This window comes from Vombatus ursinus, unplaced genomic scaffold (assembly GCF_900497805.2).
Source record: "Vombatus ursinus unplaced genomic scaffold, bare-nosed wombat genome assembly UNPS02014942.1, whole genome shotgun sequence".
In the NCBI taxonomy this organism is placed as follows: Eukaryota; Metazoa; Chordata; class Mammalia; order Diprotodontia; family Vombatidae; genus Vombatus; species Vombatus ursinus.
Genome location: NW_020954720.1, coordinates 8,056,649 through 8,075,255, shown reverse-complemented (window position 1 = coordinate 8,075,255; position 18,607 = coordinate 8,056,649). Strand labels below are relative to the sequence as shown.

Here is an 18,607-nt window from a genome sequence, read left to right as displayed (position 1 = left end):
GCAGATTCCAAAAGTTCTTTCTTTGTGAAGCTAGGAGGAGGGTGTGCTGCAGTTGAAGGCAGTGGCAGAAGGAACACGTACTGTTTATGGTTTTCTTCTTGTTTGGGAGAGCGCCTTCACACAGAGACACAAAGGGGAAATAGCGAAAAGAGGGAGGGGGAGCAGGGGGTCATCATCTCATAAAAGGGAAACCAGAAAAGAGGAGAAAAGGCAGGCAATCAAGCCTCCAAGTGCCTATACATTTCCTCTAATTCTCCTCTAATCGAAGAGCAGGGCCCCAGTATGAAAGATTGCGGGAGAGAGTGAGATTAGGCTGAGAATGACTTCAATCAAGAAAAAACTGGCCCAGCTCCCACCCACCCTCCCAGCCAGAGAGAGAATCTTTTTTTTTTTTTTTTTAGTATTCTTTTAGGCCTCATCTGGGTGACTGATCATTTAGAGAGAACACAGGTAGAGACTAAAAATTCATTGGGGTGAAAGCCCATCTCAGATGGCCGTGGGCAGGGGCTGACGTGTTTGCTTGTTCTGTTTTCATTTTGTTTTTGCTGATTGTGACTTCCCAGATGCCGACCACCCTTTGGCATGAATCAGAAGTAGAAGAGAGGGTAAGCTGATAATGGCAGCTCCTCCCTTTAAAATGAAGATATGGGGTTAACATGAGCCCTGAGCTTCACAGGACGACGTGTTTGATACTGGCAGGGAACTTGGAACTCATTTAGTCTTTAGTGGCCTCACAGGATGACACGTTTATGCTTGAATAGAACCTAGAGCTCATTTAGTACAAACCACACGTTTTCTAGGTAAGGAGACTGTGGGGGGCTGGACACATTAAGTGGCTTGTCCAAAGTTATGAAGGGAGCAAGCAGCAGAGTTGAGATTTGAACCACATTCTTCTTGCACCAAATCCAAAACCCTTTCCTCTTTACCACCTTTCCTCTCAATTCAGATGCTCAATTCAGACATCTGATCAATCAACTAGACATTCTTAAAAGAAAGTATTTGTTTGTTTTTTTTCTTCCAAGGAGTAATGTACTGACCCTACAAGTATTGTGAAGTTGAAATATCATATAAGGAGGAAGAGAAAGGAATAAATATTTATATAGCATCTATTTGAATAGCATCTATATCTTTATAGCATTTATATGGCATCTATGTGCCAGGCTTTGTGCTAAGTACTATATAAATATTATCTCTTTTGAGCCTAAAAAAAACTCTGTGAAGCCCATGATATTATTAACCATATTTTATGATTGAGGAACCTGAGGGAAACAGAGGTCAAGTGACTTGCCCAGGGTCACACCGCTATTAAGTGTCTGCATCCTCATTTAAACTCTGGTCTTCCTGGCTCCAAGTCCAATGCTCTATCCACAGTGTTGCCTAGCCATCTCACAAGGAAACACAACAAAACAAGAATTTTACTAAGCATTTACTATGTGCCAAGCACTATGTGGAGTACTAGGGGTACAAAGAAAGGTAAAAACAATCCCTTCCTTTTAAAACTTTATGTTCCAATGGGTGAGACAACATGTAAATAACTAGTTACATACGAGATACAGAGTAGATGTTAGGAAATGTTAGAAGGCAAGGCACTTGTAGGGTGTTTTTGAGGTGGTGGCAAGGAAAGGCCTCTTAAAAAAGGTAGCATTTGAGGTAAGCACTGAAGGAAACCGAGAATGCTAAGGGGCAAAGATGAGGAGGGAGAGCATTTTATTTATTTATTTTAATATAAATTTTATTTTTCTCCCATTACATGTTAAAACAATTTTTTTAAACATTTGTTGTTTTTTTTAAAGTTTTGAGTTCCTAATTCTATCCCTTCCTCTCCCTCTCAAGACTGTAAGCAATCTGATATGTTACACATATGCAATCATGTAAAACGTTTCTATATTAGTCATTTTTGCACAAGAAGGCTCAAATTTGAAAGAAAAAAGAAAGAAAGAAAGTGAAAAATAGCATGTTTTAGTTTGTATTCAAATAATATCAGTTCTTTCTCTGGAGGTGGATAACATGCTTCATCATGAGTCCTTTTGGATTGTCTTGGATTGTTGTATTGCTGAAAATAGCTAAGACATTTACCGTTCATTGTATAATATTGCTATTACTGTGTACAATGTTCTCCTGGTTCTGCTCATTTCACTTGACATCAGTTCATGTAAGTCTTTCCAGATTTTTCTGGAATCATCTTCCTTGTCATTTCTTAGAGTACAATAATATTCCATCACAAGAGTATACCATAGCTTTTTAGCCATTTCCCAACTGATGGGCATCAAGGGAGAGCATTTTGGAGGGAAGTAATCTATAAAAAGACTGAAAAGGTAGGGAGAGGCCAGGGTGTCAATTAGAGGAGTTTTTATTTGATCCCTGAGGCAATGGGTTTTACTGAGTAGAAGGCTGATATGATCAGCTCTGTATTTTAGGAAAATGACTTTAGTGACATAGGCCAAAGATTTTGTAACTATTGAAATTACAAGATTCCTCCAGTGTTTGGAACGATGCATATCACACTGCCCTGAACCAAAGAGTTCACATTATTGTGGCCTTTGGCATAGTGAACACTTATACAGAGTGGACATCTGACATATGCTCGCTGAAATGGAGTTGAATTGAATTCATTGTAGTGTATGGTGTTTCATCTTTTCCTCTACTACCTTTGATTTTGTGTTTGTTATGGAAATGAACAGTAGGGGTGTATGCTTTCTGGGTCCTTTGGGCATGGACAGCACTGGAGGTGCAACATATTTTTTATTTTTGTTTTTGAAAAGGATGCAAGTGGGCTGCCTCACTGAGGACAACTAGATTTAGTGGTGTAAGCATCTGGGCAAACGGACAAGCAAATGTCACCCACTTAAATCAAGTATCTCCATTTTCATCATTCCTTATTTTTAGAAATCCAGGCTCCAAATGCATAACAAAAGTGCCCTGTTAGCCAAGCATCAAGGAAATTAGTGTCTTGTGTTCATTAGAGGTATGGAGCTCTGTTCCTTACTTTGTCTACTGGATTAGATTTTCGTCCTGAAATAGTGCTATCTTCTAAAAGCTGAGACCTGAAATTAAATTATAAACTGATACTATCAACTAACAGAAATGTTATCTTTTGCCTAGGAGGCCAGCAGGTTGATTGATTCTGATTCATCACAGACGTGCTTTGCTAGTGTTGGTTAGGTTTGTGTGTGAGCGCGGATTTATGTAGTACAACATCTGGGCTACTTAGCAGAGCTGGTTAGAACACAGTGTTAATGAGGCCAGAAGCCCAGATTTGATCCCTCGATACTCAGTGAGCTGTGCTTTGTTCCCTGGCTGCAGAATGCAACCCAAATCCTGGATTAGTGATCTCTTACTCTCTTTATGATTTAGGGCCTTGAATGAAATAATAATGAGGATACAGGGACTGGACTTGTGATTTCATAGGTATGAGGAAAACCAGGATTAGGAAACACCTACCCTTTCAAGTCAGCCATTTATCTTAGATATTTGCCTATAGAACTGAGTTTAAGTGACTTAACTACAATCATACAAGCAAGATAAGATTTGAACCCAAGACTTTCTGCCTTCAGTGCTGCCTCAAAATAATGATATTTTACATTTAATATGACTAGTTGGTTTTTTTGTCCTGTACCACCAATGCTTAGCACATAGTAGACACTTAATAAATGCTTCCTCAATTCAATTAAATAATGATTAACAATTTTCAAAGCACTTTCCTCACAACGACCCTGTGAGACAGGTAGAATTATCCCTGTTTTGCAGATGAGGAAGCTGAGGGTCCTAGAATTTCAGGCTTTTGTTTCTGATTATCCATCTAATTAAAAAGCAGACAGGAACTCAAAGTTGGGTCTTTTGACTCCAAGTCAACTGTCCTCTCCATGGCCTAGGTTGCCTTTTGGGCATATATTCTATTTTTGGTTAAGTAGTAATATCAGCTAAATGTGTGACAGGATAATATATGTATGCTACTCATTTATTTTCTAGTAGTTCTCAAAATTCAATCAAACATTGTCTGAAATATTCTATCACCTTTTGAATAATTTCTAAAAAGTCAATCACCAGAATTTTAATCAATTTCTCCCTGCCTCCACATGGTATGAATAGACTCAATGAGAAATAACAAATTCACAAAGAGAAATACAGCCAGCCCCCAATTTTCAAGCATGGTTTATTCCAAAAATTTTTCTTGGAACTGAGAACACATTTTTCCCCCAAAGAAACTATTATAAATGCTGATTATGGTCTCAGACTGGTTCACAAAAGCCAATTTAAACTTTAATATAATTGATATGCCATAAAATTACTGTTTAAAATAAAAACTAACACCATAATTTCCCTTTCTTACCATAAAATATCATAAAATGTATTTAAACATGTCAATACTTTTGAAAGAGATGAAACAGTCTTTGTCATGACTGGGCATAAATACGTGAAGTCAAGTCAGTTGTTCACTTTGGATCATACAGCTACTATTTCCTATTTTCCAGCACATGCTACCTGAACTTGGAAAGGAAGAGAGAGCAAGGACCAGAGGTGGAAACTCAGGTCTTTATTCCTCCAACTCTCAATAGGACCAGAGTGCTACTCCTCTCTTCCAGTACAAGGATGAGAATAAAGGAGAACCTCAAAGATTAGGTGTGCACTTGGCCAGAGTAGCAGACAGCTGCCAAATTGAGTAGCACTGGCCAGCAAGGGCCTAGATCCTCTCTAGCAATAGGGCCAATGAGAGAGGAGGCAAAGTGGAGTACCAGGGGGTGGCCATGGGGGTTGGAATCCAAGAATGTATAATCATCACAAAGATAGGGAGGAGAAAGGAGTAATGGAACTAGGTCCTGCCTGGTCTCGGTCAGGGATGAGAATCTTTCATGGTGCTGACTGAAGTTTTCCAGACATGATGCTAATGGGAAACAAGCTTCCAGGCTCTCCCCTCTGTAATTAATTCTCTAGTGGAGTTATGAAATTGATATTCATAAAGTGCATGTCTGACCATGTTACTCCCTGATTCAAGAGATTCCACATTTAGTATATACTTACCTGTGCAGCAATTGTTTTTCCCCCAAGCTAATGTAAGCTTCTAGAGGACACAAAGATGGTTTTCTTTTTTTGGCTTTGCATCTCCAGACTTATCATATAACAGGCTTGCGATAAATTCTTGTAATTGAATTGAATCAAATTGCATGGAAACAGGTCAGTTCCCACAGCAGGGAAGATGAAGTACAAAGCAAATAGAGTTCAAAGCAGGAGGTATGTCCAGGTACCTGAATAATGGGTAAGCAATGAGGGATCAGTGAGGTAAAGGGGGCAGGCAAGAATCACAGTCCAAGATCAAGCATGAGTTCAAAGAAACCAAGTGTCCAAAAAGCTCTCAGTTCATCCATAATTTGTCATATTCCATGAAGTGATTGTACCTCTAAGAACAGGTGTTCTTCCTTGGCCTTCCTTGACCTTCCTTGTTGTTCCAAACAAACTTCAGCTGTGGACTTCTCAGGGCCATTACTAGCTTTTCCCATCTGGGAAACACCTGCATCTTAGTGGCCCTAGACATGGAAAGAAGAGAAGTGTGAGTGTCAGAGGCAGTAGAAAGGTGATTCCTGGATGGGAGCCATCATTCTCCTGAAACATCCATGTACATTGGTCGTTTTTAAGTAATGACTGTGAGTATATTAACAATATTAATGACAACATGAATACAAGTTTCCATTCTGAGCAAACACTTTATCTTCTTATTACTGAAATAATTTCACGGGTATATAATACTTTAAGGTTTCCAAAGTACTTTCCCTATAACAAATGTTGTCAAGTAGGTAATGGCAAAGATTGTTTATCCTTATTTTACAGATGAAGAATCGAGTTGTAATGAGATTAAATGACTTATCAATGAACACGCAACCAGTTAAGTGTCACTGCGAGGATTTCAAACTCTGTTTCTTTCCTCTGTGCCCAACACTCTTTCCATTATTTCACATTACCTCCCTATGGTCATCACTTCTTGGCTGTTACAGAACCAATGTCATTTTGATAATCTATCTCAAGCAGCAAAAATGGCCTAAAAAGGTACAAAATGTTCTCAAGATGGAAACCCATCTGAAAGACTGTTGAATATTTCAAGAGAAAGGTAATCCCAATGATGAGGGACCCCAAGTGCAAGAGAGTTGATTGAGCAACTAGAGATGTTTAAGCGGGAGAAAAGAACACTTAGGATCAAAGGACCATAGCTTATAAGATCATAGATGTAGGCAAGTTAGAGATTTCATAGATCGTCTGGTACCCAGGTCTCCACTTACACAGTTAGTAAGCATCAGACATTTGAGAGAAATAGCATTTGAACATAGGTCCTTTTACTCCAGAATCTGTTATACTATACTTATATGATAAGTGTCATTAGGTATTAAAGGGACATCATTTCGAACTGAGATTAGACTTCTTCTACTTGGTCTCAAAAGGCAAAACCTGAGAAATTATAGAGAGGGAGATTTCAATTCGATTTAAGGGAAAAAAAATTTCCTAACAATTAGAGCTATGCCAAACGGAGCAGTCTGGGTCTTTGCTCACTAGTGGTCTTTAAGCTAAGGCTGATGACCTTTAGTCAGAAACATTGTAGAAAAGATTTTTACTTAGTTATGGGTTAGGACAAATGGCCTTTAAGGTCTCTTCCTTTTCTGAGATAGTAGAGCTTTAATAGTTAAAGTGAGTTGAGGAGAAATGGCTGCCTAACTTACCTCTGACCTAACCGTCCATCTTCACTTAGGAAAACTGAAACAAGGATCTTTATAGTATGTTTGGCTAAAAACAGGGAAATATGTGCAAGGAACTAAGCCTAACCTGTCAATCCTTGACTTAAGGATATCAGGGGAGGAATTAACCTATTCTTCTACCACTACAGAAGTCAGCAGAGGTGAATATTGACTGAATAGGAGTATTAGTGTAGGTACTGGAGAAAGAACTTCACAGGTGGGCCACCACTGAGACAAATTGCTGGATGAAAGGGCCTCGTGGTTTGTGGTTTCTTTTGATGGGACAAGTCACTATATTGGCTGCCATCTTAAGGAATTTGTTTCTATGAGGCAAAATATTTATCTTGTGACAAAATTATATTGTGTATATTAGCTATGGAATTCAATAGGAAAACAGAGATCATTAGACCCAACTATGTTTTACCAATAATGTATTTCCAAAAATGACTTCACCATGTGCTTATTTATGAATAATGATCTGCTCTCTCTTTCTCTCCCTCCCTTTCTCTCTCTCTCTCTCTCTCTCTCTCTCTCTCTTTTGTTCTCTCTCTCTGTCTCTCTCTCTCTCTCTCCTCTTTGCTGGAAAGCCTAAAATTTGGAAGCACCAAAGAAAATCTATCAATCCTATGGAAGTCCTGAAGTTTTCTACTTTAGAAAACAATTGAGGACAAAAAAAGGAAGAAAAATAATAAGCAGCTGGTGTACAAACCATCAGAAGGTACAATGAGCCATCATGTTGCTATTTTGTTCAGTGATGATGGCAAGCCAGAAAGGACAGTATTTAAGGCACATTTTAAGTTATTTGAAAAATACCACCTGAATAAGGTAGTGTCACAGATGATTATGTCCGGTTCATTGGAACATATACCATGTTGCCCTACTCTGCAAGGCATCACTTGACAATCTATTTGGTGAAGAAGCACCTCTTGACTGCCTCAAGGTTAAGTACATTCAAAATGAAGTGCATGAATCTTGAAGGAAAAGGAGCCAACCATTTTTACATGAACTTTATCCATGTACAGGAAGGTTGGTTAACAAATACAGTAAAAACTATTATATCCATCACTCTATTAATGAGAAATCTTTCTCTCTCAATAGGCATTTATTAAGTGCCTAGTATGTGCTTGTGCTAAGCACTGAGTCAAAGAGCCAAAAGACAGTTCCTGCCCTCGAGGAGCTTACAAACTAACGGGGAGACAACATGCAAACCAATATGTACAAACAAACTATATATAGGATAAATGGGAAATAATGAACAGAAGTAAGGCACTAGAATTAAGAGGGGATGGGAAAGGCTTAGTGTAGAAGGTAGGATTTTAGTTGTCTCTTGACGGAAGTCAGAGAATCCATGAGGAAAGAGAGAATTTCAGGGATGGGGTACAACCAGAGAAAATGCCCAGAGCCTAGAGATGTAGTGTTTTGTTCATGGAACAGTAAAAAGTACAGTGCCCCTGAGTCAAAGAAGACATGGTAGGGAGTTAGGCATAAGAAGACTAGAAAAGTGTGTTGTGCTTTGAATTTGATCCTGTAAATGATAGGGAGCCACTAGCATTTATGGAGTAGGAGGATGGTATGGTCAATCCTATGCTTTAGGAAAATCACTTTGGCAGCTGAATAGAGGATGAATTGGAGTGCAGATAGACTTGTGACAGGCAGACTCACCAGCAGGCTATTGTAATAGTTCAAGTGTGAGGTGATGAGGGCCAGTATCAAGGTGGTGGCAGTATCAGAGGAGAGGAAAGGGTATATTTGAGAGATGTTGAAAAAGTGAAATTGACAGGTCTTGGTAACAGATTGGATATGAGGGTAAGAGATAGTTAGGAATCCAGGATGATGTTTGGTCTACCAGCCTGGGCTGGGAGGATGGGGGCATCCTGGACAGTAATGGGGAAGCTTGGAAGTGGGGAGGGTTTAGGAGAAAAAATAATGAGTTCAGTTTTGGACATGTTGAGTTTAAGATATCTACTGGATATCCGGTTCTCCTCCCCATATATATATTTATACACACATACACCCCCCACACACACACACAGTTAGATTGTGTTAAGTGTAGTTTTGATGTTGAGAATATTTATTGAATTCTAGTCCTTTGAAAATTGTGACAATAATATATGTTAACTCTCTATTAAGCTACACTGATTTATTTAACCTCTACAAAAGTACTATTCTGATGGCCTGTCATAGTGAAGCGATGATGTTGACTTTTCAAAGGCTAAAGCAGTAGATATAATCTCTGATATATTTGTTAAGTATGTTCAAAAAGATTTTGAGTATGTGTACAACTATTGGCTGTGTAAGCTTTTGGAAGGACCAATTTAGCTAAATGAAGAGGGACACATTTCAGAAGTGTAATACTAATTCATGAAATTTTTGTATACAGGTTGAAAACATTCCTCAGGCCTCTGCTTACTGTTGTTGTTTAGTTGATTAGTTGTGTCTGACTCTTTGTGACCCCATTTGGGGTTTTCTTGGCAAAGATGCTGTAGTGATTGTCATTTCTTTCTCCAGTTCATTTTACAGATGAGCAAACTGAGGTAAATAGGATTAAGTAACTTGCCTGGGGTTACTCAGCTAGTAAGTATCTAAGGCTGGATTTGAATTCAAGTCCTACTGACTCCAGGGTTGGCACTATATCCACTGTGCCACCTAGCTGCCCCCAATCCTGTGTAGTCCTCTTCTAATAATAATAGCTAGCATTTATATAATTTTTAAGCTTTACAAAGCTTATTTTCTCATTTGATCCTCACAATAACAATGTGAAGTAGGTTCTATTATTATCACCATTTTACGGATGAGGAGACTGAGATAGGTTAAATGACTTGCCCAGGGTCACACAGTTAATGAGTGTGAGGCACTATTTGAATTGGGTTTTCCTGACTCCAAGTCTCACTATTCATCATGTCACTCAGTTGATGCTTATCTTAATGTTGTTATTTAGTTGTTTCAGTCTCTTTGTGACCTCATTTTGGGCTTTCTTGGCAAAGATACTGGAGTGGGCTACTTTAATCTCCAGTTCTTTTTACAGATGAGGAAACTGAGGCAAATGGGGTTAAATGGGGGACTTGTCTAGGATCACCCAGCTAGTAAGTTTTTGAGACCAGATTTGAACTTACGAAGATGGTTTTTGCCTCATTTCAAGCCCAGCACTCTATCCACTGCGCCACCTAGCTGCCTTACTTATCTTAATATAAGGCGGATAATTGATCTTATTGCTATCATTAAGACTTGGTAGAATATGACTTATAAATGGATTTATAACACTATCATTCAAAAGCAGCAGAATAAGATTCAAAGAATGGTGGAATCAAGTTGTTTATTTTATACTTACATGCAAATCCAGAGGAGGGTATAAGTAGTTTAATAACTCTTTGGGTGTAATTTCAGATTGCTATCCAAAATGATTGGATCATTTGACAATTTCACAAACAATGAATTAGTGTCTCAAGTTTTCCACATCCTCTCCAACTTTTGTCAATTTCCCCTTCTATCATTTTAGCAAATCTGGTAGGTGTAAAATGATATCTCAAGGTTGTTTTAATCTACATTTCTCTAATCAATAATGATTTAGAGAATTTTTTATATGACTATAAATTGTTTTGATTTCTTCATTGGAAAACTGACTGTTCATGTCCTTTGACCATTTACCAATTGGGGAATGACTTGTATTCTTACAGATTTGACAAAGTTTTATTTACTATATGTGAATGTCTCTCCATCTTATTTTTACTCACTATTTTCCTTCTAAGTCTCTCTTTTTACCCTATCCCTTCACCTTATCTTCTCCCCTTACTCTCTTATTCCTTATTTTAGCCACTCCTCTAAAATTCCTCCCTTATTTTCTCCCCCCACCCTCCCAATCTTATTCTATACACTCTTTTAAAAGTCCCTTCCCCACCCCATCCCCTAATTTTCTCACCTCTCTAGAAGTTCAGAAAACTTCTAAACCTCTTCAGATGTACGCTTTGTTTCCTCTTCAACCCAGATGAAAGTAAGGTTCCAAAATTGCCAGCCCTCCATCCCTACATGTTTCCTCTAGATTAGTTTTTCCTTTCACACTGTTTTTATGAAATAATTGCTCCTTTTTACCTTTCCCTATTCAATTTTGTTTGTTAGCATCACCCTGTCATATACAACTCAACCACCACTTTCCTTCAAACTACCTTAGTAATGATAACAGTTTTAAGAATACTGATAACATTTTCATATATCATAAGTAAATAGTTTAACCTTTAACAATGCCTTATAATTGGTCTTTAATGATTTCTTTATATTTCTTCTGGATTTTTTATATCAAATTTTCCATCAAGTTCTGGTCCTTTTGTTACCAATACCTGAAGGTCTTTCAGTTCACCTAATATCCGTTTTTTTTCATTCAGGATTATACTCAACTTTGCTGGATAGGTTATTCTTGGATGAAACCCCAGCTCCTTTGCTCTTCGAAATATAATGTTTCAAGACCTATGGTCTTTCAGTGTAGAAGCTGCTAGGTCTTGTGAAATCCTGATTGTTTTTCTGAAGTATTTAAATTGTTTTTTTTTTTCTTTTGGGTTTTCCTTTGAATGTCTCTTGATGCATAATGTTTCTTCATAGTGTTCAGTGTGTTTTTCTGATTATTCATATCTCCACCCCAAGTTTCTGATTTGGGACTTTCTCCCAGGGCCAGGTTCTGCTCTTTTTCACATTCTCAGATGAAGTAGTAAGACCTTGTTTAGGTCTGCCATTAATATCTTAGCTTCCTGCTGTTGGCTTTGACCTCCTTTGCTACATCTTGGCTCAGAATGATGGCAGGCTTCAATGTCCATGGACAGAGCTCTATGATTAGTTGTCCTAAGTTAGGGCATTCTTCCATTCCCTTTGAGGCATTCACGGTTCTTCCATGCTTCCATGGTCTTCTCATCTGTGTACATTGTGTTGGCTAGCCTAATAAGACTCCTTTTCCAGGGGTCAACTCCTCTTTTTCCTCCCTATAGTCACCCTCTAGATAAAAGAGCTTAGTAATGTTTCTGCTTGGATTCTCTGCTCATTTTTTTTCGGTCTAGAGACCTTTTATAATCATTGCTAGAATACATATAGAAGAACTGAGCTCCTTTTTGCCCTTTCACATTACTATCTTAACAGGAATTCTCTTTACCTCCATCATTACTAAATGTCTTTTTGAAGCTTTTTGAAACTTTGAGATAATTTACATAGCCTGAGTGCTAGATGTTGGGCCACAATGAGGGTTGAAAGAATAACTTCTGTGTTTATCTCTAGCCTTAGAAAGAATCAGTGCGAACTGATAGCTACGTGGGGACCACTAACAATGAGGATTAGTGAACTTTGAGGGAGGAGAGTGAAGAGGAATAGTGTTGGCCAGTCATCTGAAGTTGCTTTTTGTATGCTGAATGAGAGTGGAAAGTTATGAGAGGTTCAGTCAAGAAAAAATGAGGTATAGCTAATAGCTGGAAGATGAAATCATGAGAAGCACTCCAGTTAAAATGAAATCCCCTTTCACCAAGGAATTTGAATTTTCCAAGGAGTGTTACTTTCTCCAGTAGCATTGGTATCTTTGGGATATTTTGTTTATTAATTATTTGAATGAAATCATAGAGGACATACTTGTCAAACTTGCTTAAGACATAAAGCTCTGAGTGCTATCTAGTATATTGGGCAACAGAATCAGAATCCAAAGAGTTCTCAATAGGGTAGAATGATTGTCTAAATATATTAAGATAAAACAATATGAATAAATACCAAGTCTTATACCCGGATTCAAAAAATTAACTTCAGAAGTTTAGTAGGGGGAAGTTCTTCTAAATAACAGATACTATGAAAAAGTTATTGGGGTTTAATTCAGTGTGATATGGCATTCCAAAAACTAACGCTATCTAAGGCTTCGTTAAGAGGACCATACTATCTTGGAAAAGGGAGATTATTGTTTTATTTTATTTTATTTTTTTATTTTTCAAAATAAAATTTTATTGAGCTCTTATTTTATATCACCCAAATTTTCCTCTTGTATCCCTCTTGTTTCCAGAGAGATACCCCTTATGACAAAGATTTTTTTAAAAAGAAGAAAATGAAGTCGAGAAAAATAGGCAAAACCTAATCAAAACACTGAAAAAAAAATCTGACAATATATGCATTGTTCCATACCCATAGAAACCCCGCCCCAACCTCTGAAAAGAAGTAAGGGGAGGTGCCTTCTCAAATGTTTTCTTTGTGGTCAAGCTTGTACTTTATAATTCTTAAACATTCATTTTTGATGATTTTATGGTTGTTTGTCTTTCCATTCACATTGCTGTATACTTTGACTCTGCTTGTTTTATTTCATATCAATTCATATGTCTTCCTATGCTTCTCTGCATCCATCATGCTTGCTGTTTCTGAAGAACAGCACTATTCTATAAGATTCATGTACCACAATTTGTCTAGCCATTCCCCAGTCAATGAAATTACAGCTCCACCAACAATGCATTAATATGCCTGTCTTGTTATTTTTGTCATCTTTGGTATTTTACTGGGCGTGCTGTGAAACTTCAGGATCGGCAAGTATTAAGCCTCAGTTGTGTGACAGACCCTGTACTAAATCTTGGAGATACAAAGAAAGATAAAAACTTAGTCCCTGCATTCAAGGAGCCCTCATTTTAATGGGGTGAGATAACTTGCAACTAACTACCCACAAGATAAATGCTGTGTAAAAGGAAGATAATGTATGAGGACGGGCACTAGCAGTGCTCAGCGACCAGCAAAAGTCTCCTGCAGAAGGATGGACTTGAGCTGAATCTCGGAGAAAGTCAGGGAACCTAAGAGGAAGAAGTGAGGAGTATTGTTTTATTTTACTATGACTTGTTCTGACCATAGCTCCTATCTAAAATATGTTACGTTCAGGTCTGGGTACCATATTTGAGAAAGGACATTGACAAGTTGGAACACATCCATAAAAAGGCAACTAGATTCGTTGGGGGCCTGGGTACAATACCATATGAGCAACAGTGGAAGGAACTGGGGGTTGCTTAGTCTTGAAAAAAAAGTTGAGGGGACATGAAAGTTGCCTTCAAGCATTTGAAAGATTGTCACGTAGGAAAGGGATGATTCTTGTCCTACTTTCTCTGGAGTGTGGACTAGGAATCATTCATAGAAGTTGTAGAGGGACAATTTACCCTTGATTTAAATAAACACTTTTTAATCATTAGAGTTTTCCAAAAATGGAATAGGTTTGTTTGGAAGATGGTGGGTTCTCCTTCACTGAAAGTCTTTTTTTTTTTTTCTTACTTTTGGTGAGGTAATCAGGGTTAAGTGAGTTGCCCAGGGTCACACAGCTAGTAAGTGTCAAGTGTCTGGTCTGAGATCGGATTTGAACTTGGGTCCTCCTGACTCCAAGGCCAGAGATCTATCCAGTGTGCCACCTAGCTGCCCCAAAGCTAACCAACACATCAACCATGTCTGACTTTTTTTCTTTTTGGCGAGGCAATGACTTGCCCGGGGTCACACAGCTAGTAAGTGTCAAGTGTCTGAGGCCAGATTTGAAATCAGGTCTTCCTGAATGCAGAGCTGGTGCTCTATCTATTGTGCCATCTGACTGCCCCCTGAAAGTCTTTAAACAAAACTGCCTGACCATTTATTGGTAACATAGAGAGGGTGATTTTTCATCAGGAGTGTGTCACGCTACATGACCTCTTGGTCCCCTTCTAACTCTTAGATTTTGTGATTATGGTGGTGGAGTGGTAGATAAAAAAACAGAAGAGGTTGCTAAGATTCACACAGTTTTTAGATTATTTACAAGTATTAAGTTAACTGTGTGGGGCAGCTAGGTGGCACAGTGGCTAGAGCACTGGGCCTGAAGTCAGGAAGACTTTGAATTCGAATCCTGCCTCAGACACTTACTAGCTGTATGACCCGAGGCAAGTCACTTTAACCTTGTTTGTCTCAAGGTTGTCTCATCTGTAAAATGAGCTGGAGAAGGAAATGGCAAACCACTCCAGTATCTTTGCCAAGAAAACCCCAAATAGAGTCATGAAGAGTTGGACACAACTGAACAACTAAGCTAACTGTTGGTATTCTTTTTTTTTTTAAGGACCATTTATTTAGCGTCATGATCAGACTATTACATTTAGCAATCAACAGCATGGGTGCAAAAAAAAATCTACATTAAATCCCTTTGTTGGAATGTTTTACACTTTCCACAAAACAACTAGTTATACAATTAGTCACAAATACAGCCCTGGCGCTTTTTTTTCCCATGCACAAATAGTATTGTCTAAAACATGTCTTCCTATGGCAGCTAGGCCCTGCCATCGCTGTGCTTAGCTGAGTTCACAAATCTGTTGTAACCTGTAGCTTCCCTGTCACTTCTCTGGCTCTCCTCTCCTGCTAAGCTTTACTTCCTAACAGTAATTAAAATCTTCTACCACTGCCGTAACTACTGCTACTACTGCAACCACCACAGCCACCTTGGTTATGTGGTTTGGCAAAATATTGGCTCCCACCATAAGGGCCTGAGCTTCTGCCTTCAAAGTTTCCTCCCTTCATGAGACCGAAGTTTGAAGACTGATTGTTGTAGTTGCCAGAATCATTGTAGCTTCCACTACCTCCAAAGTTGCTTCCATCATTTCCAACTTCATTGTAACCAACTCCACTTCCACCATATCCTCCATCACCATGACTGCTACCAAAACCACCATGACCACTGAAGTTGCCACCATGGCCAAATTTATCATTTCCACCAAAGCCACCTCCAAAGTTTCCAGAACCACTTTGACCTCTTTGACTAGATGAAGCACTGGCCATTTCTTGTTTAAATAAAGCTTTCCTTACTTCACAGTTATGACCATTCACAGTATGGTTTTTTGAATGACAATCTTATCCACAGGATCTTGTTCATCAAAAGTAACAAAAGCAATGCCCCTCTTCTCGCCACTGCCTCAGTCAGTCATGATTTCAATCACTTTCATATTGTTCAAAACAGTCTCTTAAGGATGCTCCTCAGTGTCTTTCTTAATGCCGCCCTTAAAGATCTTTTTCACAGTTAAGTGGGAGCCTGGCCTTTGAGAGTCTTCTCTGGAAACAGCTCTTTTTGGTTCAACAACTCTGCCATCAACTTTGTGAGGTCTTGCACTTATGGCTGCATCTACCTCTTCCACTGTGGCATAGGGAAGAAAACCAAAGCCCTAGGAACATTTGATATTTGGCTTCCTCATCACCATGCAGTCTGTAAGCATGCCCCATTGCTCAAAATAGCTCCTTAGACTCTTGTGAGGTTGATATTTTTATTATTCCATTTTCACAGATGAAGAAACAGAGATGTAGAAAGGTTAAGTTTCTTAGCTAGTAAGTATCTGAGGCAATATTCAAACTCAAGTCTTCCTGAATTCACATCCATTGCTCAATCTAGCTGCCTTAATATATACAGCAATTACCTCAAAATCAATTGTCAATTTGCAGTCAAATCATAATGTGGTTAGAGTAGACATAAAAATAAATACCAATATAGAAGAAAGGCTAAATATGTAAGGGCATCATTGAGGATGATTAAAGGAACTCCAACCTTACATATTTAAACAAGTTGCCAACTTTTCACAATGGAAAAATGAAAAAAAAAAGGAAATAATATTGGCTGTATCATGGGTTCTTAGAAAAATTTAATTGATACAATATAGTTGCCACAGAGAGATATGACCTCAATCATCAAAGACTTGATCTTCTTGCCAAGTGGAGAGACATATTAGCCAAGGGCAGTGTTGCTGTAGAATAAAAGTTCATTTTAAAAATATTTCAGAAAAGGAACATGGAAAACTGTGAGCACTAATGCTTCACAAAAGAAAAAGGGGGAAAAAAATTAACAGCTGAGGGGAAAACAAACCTGTGAAGACTTTGTCATGAGACTGATCTGAGTCAAAATATCCTGAGGGTTTTTGTTGAGGAAATTGTAAGGACAACAAATGGATATGAAATGAAACAGTTTTGCCAGCATTTCTATGGTGACAGTGGAATCATTATATTTAGACTTTACTACCTTGTCCCAACTGGAAGTGACCTGTTCCCTAACAAGTCTATCTCATGCTCCAAAGAAAAAACCATCACTTTCAGACCCTTTAGGCATGGTATTTAGCTAAGGTGTGGTGAACATCATTTCTCCTGACCTCAAGGGTCAAGGCCTGCACCCTGGGCAGAAGAGCTGAGTTAGTTCTACCTCAGACACAAGTTCAGAAAATATGGTAATGAATGAAAAAGCATTTGTTAAGCACCATGTACTAAGTGCTGTGCTAAGCACTGTGGATACAAATAGAAAAATTGAGATAGTCCCTGATTTTAGGGAACTCACACTGTATTTGGCAGAAAGAACAGATAGGAAAGGTGGATGGATAGAATACTGGAGGATTGTTGGGGAAGGAAGCATGCCTATCTAACTTTTGGCATCCTGGACAAAGCCCCAGTGGTTCCACACTAATTAGGGTCACTAAATTAGGACATTTGACTATCTCCAGTCATAGGATATCTCTTGCATTGTCCATGATATTTTAACCATTACTGTTAGTAGCTTAGTAATTATATTTTCAAGTTCTTTAAGTAACCTATGATGTAGTGCATCTGGGTTTCATAAACTTGGACTATCCAGGACAGACAAGGAACTTTTTTTTCATCACTTCTTCATTGGTCTTGAATGTTAATTCACTGCTAGTCATTTTTGTTGTATACCTCCTAGTTTGAAAATTGTTCTCATCAGTGGGGAAAGATGTAAAATAATAGTTGAGTAATCAATAGCCCAAATTTATATAGTATATTGAAATATAGAAAACATTTCTTTCCATCGTGCATTAGCATCATCCTCTGCACCCCCAGCAACCTCATCCTTCCTTTAATTTATCTTTATCTTGTCCCCAAAGCAGCTATAAAAGTGTTGTTTCTTTTGTTTTCTTAGATTTCATCATCTTTGAGTTCCTCTGAATCATCCTAGGTTATGAGATCTTAGCTATCATTTTTGTGGACTCTTTGATATCTGTTCCCCGCCATCTAGAATATACATTAGACTCCACTCTTAATTCCCCTTTCTATCTATCACAAACTCTAACATAGCATATTCATTTTCTACCAAGGTTCCTATCATTCCAGCTTTGTCAATCAATTCTTCCTTATCCATTAGAATCTAGAAAAGCAGTTCTTGATGAAATTTTTGGTAAATCAAACCAAGAAAAGATTATTTATTGAGTATTTCGTGGAGAGCTCCAGCAAATATTTGGAAAATTGGAAGTCTAACATTATAATTCTATTCAACATTGTAGTCTATTTCCCTAACTCATCAGTCAATTTCTTCTTCTGGCTAGATGTAGTATAATTTATTCCCACCACAATATCACTTTTTTCCTTCCTTTTACTAATCTCTTCCCTAATGTTCTCTGCCATATTTTTTTCCCTTTCCATTCATGGATTTCCTCATAGGAGTATATATTCTGTACTGCCTCTAAGACATACACACACACACACACACACACACACACACATACATACATACATATATATATATAAAATATGTGTGTATATATTTTTATTAATTATATATGTTTTATAGTTTGTCCTTCATTCTCAAAGAGGACCATAACATCAGGGAGATGTTGATACGACTTGCAATTGACTTTAATTTGAATGAGGGAGGGCTGTGCAAAGTCACCAGCCTCACTTTCTCTTCTAGAGCCATCTGGGTCCAGTACATATGCATACATACATATGTACATACATACGTACACACATACATATACTATCTCTAAGCAATATATATGTATGTAAATATAAGCCATATATATGTGACTATGTGTGTGTGCATGTATTTATATGTATATGTGTGTGTATGTGTATCTCTCTTTCTCTGTCTTTCTGTCTCTCTCTCTCTCTCTCTCTCTCTCTCTCTCTCT

At 38.1% G+C, this 18,607-nt stretch overlaps 1 pseudogene; it reads right to left on the bottom strand.

Annotated features, from left to right (window-relative positions):
- Positions 1–15,007: 15,007 nt before the first annotated feature.
- LOC114029891 lies at positions 15,008–17,383 on the bottom strand (annotated as a pseudogene).
- Positions 17,384–18,607: the final 1,224 nt, after the last annotated feature.